A 5,395-nucleotide genomic window follows, 5' to 3' on the forward strand; every position below is an offset into this window, starting at 1 on the left:
ATCAAGAGGTTAGTAACTTAATCTTTAAATAAAAATACAAAATGCAGGGTACCTGAAGAGCCAACTGGCCAAGCTGGCTGGTCAGAACCTCCCGTTTCAGTTTCACTGCCACCTCCTTGTCCTTGGGGTGAACGCGGGAAGATAGGGCCTCGACAAAGTCCTGCCCCGACAGACGTGCGATCGGACCAGGAACAGCCACCTCCGACTTCTCGGCGTGAGGGGCCGAAACCTTGCCTTTTCCCTTTTTGGCAGCAGATGAGAGAACTCCCGTGTCACCAGCAGACTTCCTTGCTGGATCCACAGACTTGCTGGCCTTCTTCAGGCTCTCTTGCTTTTCTTTCTCGCCCAAGGTGATCAGGCCCCTCTTCCTCTTTTTCGTGAACCCAGGAGTGGCGATATCTTGGACTGAGTCAGGGGAGGGGACTTCATCAGTAATGTCCACAACAAGGACATCCTCTCTACCAGCACCGGATCCCTCACCGGCGCCGGAACGTCTGCGCCTATGGATAAGGCCACCGACATCAGCCTCCTGAGCTTCCGGACTGAATGTGAGCAAGACGCCCATATCCTTCCCCTTACCAGGGCGAAAGCGATGAGGAGGGGCGACCATCTCAGGGATCTCTGACACCGGGTGAGAGGTGTCCACCTCGGCCCCGGTTGGTTGTTCTGAAGGGCCTGTACGGGAGTTGGAGCCTCCCGAGCCACGCCCCCCGCTGCGAGAGGGAGAAGCAGTGGCAGCCAGATCGAGCCCGCACTTTGCCCTCCAAGCCATGCCTGCAAATAAAAAGTTCCACACTGTTAGAATCAGGGTAACAAAAGTCAATATATTTTCTAACACATATTTTTACCTATTGATGCCTCTGGATACAGGGGAAATAGGCCATGGCCGCCAAAGCCGAATTGTTTTCGGCAAGGTATCTACAGGATAAGGGTTGGGTGCTGTTCATGGCATTAAGACGGGTTATGACCCCCAGGTCAAATTCAGAAGGGGCATCCTGAGAGGCTGGTTTATAAGTGGTCCGAGGGCTGTGCCATTCCAGCTCCAAAGTGTCGTAATCGCGCCAGGAACCGATGAGGGTGCGCACGTAACAATAATGAAATAAAAAATCTTTGTCAAAAGAATTCAGAGAAGAAAGGAAGGTGGTGGGATATTTCTTCAAACCAGCAAAGCTATACAGGGGGCTGCCCTGCATACGGAGAGACTGGGTCTGAAAAAATAATTTGGCGGTGTCTCCGACACCGTGGGCTCGGCATAGAATGTAGAAGGAATATAACCTCCGGATGGCGGAGGGGGTGACTTGAAAAAAGGGGATGCGATAATGATTGCAGACTGCAACCAAGAGAGAAGGGGGAGGAAGCCTCAGGCCGGCGTCTATCTGGGCCTTCCAAATGACCACTGTTTTATGATCACGCAGTCTCTCTGGGGGCGGCGAGGCCTTGGAGAAGGGTTCAAATCTTAGGTCCGGTGGACGAAGACATTTTTCCCTCATCTTCTCCATCGCCGCGACACCAAGGCGGGATTCGGGGATAGGCTTAGGAGGCTGGGGTGCTTTCTTAGTTCTTTTAGAAGGTTTAGGAAGGTTTATAAGATCCTGGGACTGGGAGGAGGAAGACGAAGAACCTTGGGAAGCGGAAGTGGAAGCCATTGCCAGAATCTTTAAATCTAGGGTTTCTAACACGCTCAGTCAGAGCACCAACAATTATAGAACTACGCTGCAACTAATCACAAATACCAGGAAAGGGAGCACGCGATTTACCTAAAGTCGGGAGTTCTTTAAGGTCGACGGAAGGGACTGGAACAGTAGGGTCGCAGGAAAATTGCCAAAACAGTAAGAAGGAGATCACCGGAATTGAGAGAAAAACGAGAAAGTGCGGAAACAGAATGAAGAAGATGAAGGGATAAAAATTCAAAACTGACTAAGTAACGTACGCGGGCAACTATCATTATACGGGATGAATGACACGTGGCCCTAAAAAAGCAATCGACGATCGAGGATTTTTGCAGGGAGGCGAAAGGACGCGAAAGCTGAAAAGGTAACCTCGAGATACGAAAAAAGCACTGTAGAAAAGGCGGGCATTTAATGCTGATGACGTCACCCACGCGGGCGAATACTCTGACTAGTTGCACCGTTCCAGAGCGAACTAGTCAGACCAGAGGGGGGAGTAGCTGATGAGGAGTAATATATGCGGAACAGAGGAATGACTTTACCAGGGGAATCACGGGGAGCAGCGAGACGGCTTTCAGCAGATGAATCGTACTCGCCAGAGGAATCACACTTAGCAGAGGAATCACACTCGCCAGAGGAATCACACTTAGCAGAGGAATCACACTCGTCAGAGGAGTAATACTTACCAGAGGAAAGGTACTTGCCAGAGGGAAGGCTTGCGCCAGAGGAATCGTCCACCTCACCAGTGAATCTACCTTTTTGCCCCTGACCATGCGGAGTGCATGTTCTTAGATAGGAGTTTATTATTTTGCCCCCGTCCATGCGAGGAGCATGTTCGGGAAGCGAAATTACTTTCTTACCCTTAGCTTGTACTCCTCTATAAATACTCGCGCATGCACACATTGTACGTACGCTATCTCTTATTATCAAGCAGCAATTTTACTCTCGTGCTCTCAAATTCCGATTACTCTCTTTTGTCTTCTCCGATCAAAACTAGGTACAGTTCACGATTTCCTAATAATTCTCCGATAAAATCCATCTCCATTTAACCCTGCTTCACAGAGACTAAACTTGTTTTAACTTCAAAAATATGTCATGTGTGCAGTGATTAGGGGTGTAATCGAGTCGAGCCGAGCCGAGCCGAATAGTATCTTGTTCAAGCTTGGCTCGTTTAGCTAATCGAGTTGTTTGATTAATTATCGATCGAGCTTTAATCAAGTCGAATACAGTGTCGAGCCTAATCAAGCTTTTTAAATTTAAATTTTTATTTAAAATTTTAGTTATTTTCCTAATACATAAGTTAATTTTCAAATATATAAGTTATTTTGATTCACAAAAATAGTATATTTACTATTTTCTTGTGAATAAATGATGTTTATTAGATACTCAATCTAAATATTACTACATATAGTATAAAATATAGTAAGATATTTAATGAATAATCTTATGTTTTTAAGATAAATCTCTTCACGAGCTTGTTCACGAACTAACGAGCCGAGTATCATCATGCTCAAGCTTGGCTTGTTTAGCTAAACGAGCTGTTCATTAAATTACAGATCGAGCTTTTATCGAGTCCAACATCGAATAGCTCACGAGTAGCTTGGCTCGTTTACAGCCCTAGCAGTGATCAAAATAAAGTAAGCACGCTTCACTGGGCATGTGCTTACGGGTGCACAGCAAACTGATGCGTGTACTTACGGGTGCACAGCAAACCTGAACGTGTATTTGCGGGTGCACAACAAACCGAGACGATTGAAGAGCCTATCTTCAGTACCAACACACTGGGTTGGATTTCTCAGTCCTAGCGCACACTGGGAACTAAGATCTCACGGAGACAGTGTTGGATTTGTATACTGAAAGCAAGAACTTTTTATGCTTGTATACATTGATTCCTGTATTCACTGTTTTATCTCCTATATGATTGTGTTCATGATTGCATATGTATGTTCTTTATCTCTATATAAGTAGATTATATGGTGTGTTGTAGATCACAGAAGACCATATAATTGGAATAACCTTAAGAGATATAATATAATCACAGCCGAAATAACTCTTGGACAAGTTATTGGTTTAGGCTGCGGTATAGATGGAAGTAGTTTGTCTTGACTACTTATCTATACTGGTACGTCATAACGTATTGATAGGACCACAGTGACATGTATTCTTCTATCTGACTTAAGTGAAGAATCAAGATCTTGGTAACTTATATGATCTTAATACTAATAAGATTTCAGATATATATGTTGATTCGTTTATCACTTTGATTTACTATGAGTGAGAGTTATATAGTAACTTGAGTACTCTGTATCTTGGGTGATAGCAGTTAATATACGATATTTGATTATTTGTATTAGTACTCGTATCCGATAGAGGATAATGACATCCCCTTAAGGAGCTCAATAATGTTTATTGCGTTAAACCCTGCAGGTTGATTAAGTTCAGGCACAATAATAAGGTTTGAGTGGTACTGCTTAAGGATTACAAAGAGATTAATTAATTTAAGCTGTCAGAGCTCTAATTAATTAATGGATGTCGGATATTTTAAATACGAAGATTTAATAAGTCTAAATACAAGCCCCGACTCAACACCAGCAATAAAGGGGTAAGTCAATATTGGTTCTCTAGTGGAATGAACTGATATTTATAAATTAATTATGGTCTGGGCTGACCATAGATAAATTAATTTATTTGAGGCCCATCTTTATTCCTTGTATCTGGTCCCTGGACTGGCCCAATGTCTCGTAGCCCAAGTAGGGCTAGAAATCGCCCCACACATCAAAACTGGCGCCCCCCCTCTTCTTCTGTATTATAAAATACAGCTGTCAGCTCTTAGGGAAGATACACTGATAAAAATTAGGGTTTTGAGAGCTGTAGGAAGTGCAGGAACGTGTAGGAGGTTTCTAGATTGGGACTTTCATAGCTCGTTGTCCATCCAACGGTGAAAGCTGAGCGGGATATAGTTCAGAAGATCAGAACTGGAGTCTTTCGACACGATCATCAACGACCTCTGCATCCGCTTTACAAGTAAGTAATTCCTAACACCTATGTGCATCTGTTAAATTCATAGGAGCATGTTTAAGATTAATCGTTGTATGATAAATTAATAATAATCCAAGAAACGATCATCGGGCAAACGGAACGTTAATTCAATTTAATATTCCTTCAGACAGAACACTGGTCTAAACTCATTTTCGACACAAACTCTCAATTTGGTTCGATGAAAAGAGATTTGAAAACTTGCCAACTAAACCACAAAGAACAAGTTCTTTGCAGTCAGTTTTACCTAGGCTTTGGACGTACAATATTTGCCTAAGTTCTAAGAGAATATATATAATCAGCAGTGACTGATTTTTGGCTTTGTGATTCTCTTCTTCGATTCAAACTTTGGGGAGGCTTGGTTTTGCTGAGTAACGAATTCGACAGCGTTTCAGCTTATGTTGTTGAATCGGTGAAGATTGAAGTGATCCTCTAGCACAATTTATAGGAGACGTCTTGAATAGATCCGTTAGCAGAGATGGTCTTCAAGATTTCTTCCGTTAGAGAGTAATTTCAATTTGGGCTGAGGCTTCAATCTTCGAGGTTCCTTGTTTAGTGAGAACAACTACTTTGAAAGGGCAGGAGATGGGACATCTCTGAAAAGGTAATCACGAGGAAAGAATGGCCTCTGCAGAGAAAGGACGATCCTGATATCTCTGCATTTAATGCGGCTGTACTTCTGGAGTGTGTGG

The sequence above is a fragment of the Salvia miltiorrhiza genome, chromosome 3 (genome assembly GCF_028751815.1).
Source record: "Salvia miltiorrhiza cultivar Shanhuang (shh) chromosome 3, IMPLAD_Smil_shh, whole genome shotgun sequence".
NCBI classification, from domain to species: Eukaryota; Viridiplantae; Streptophyta; class Magnoliopsida; order Lamiales; family Lamiaceae; genus Salvia; species Salvia miltiorrhiza.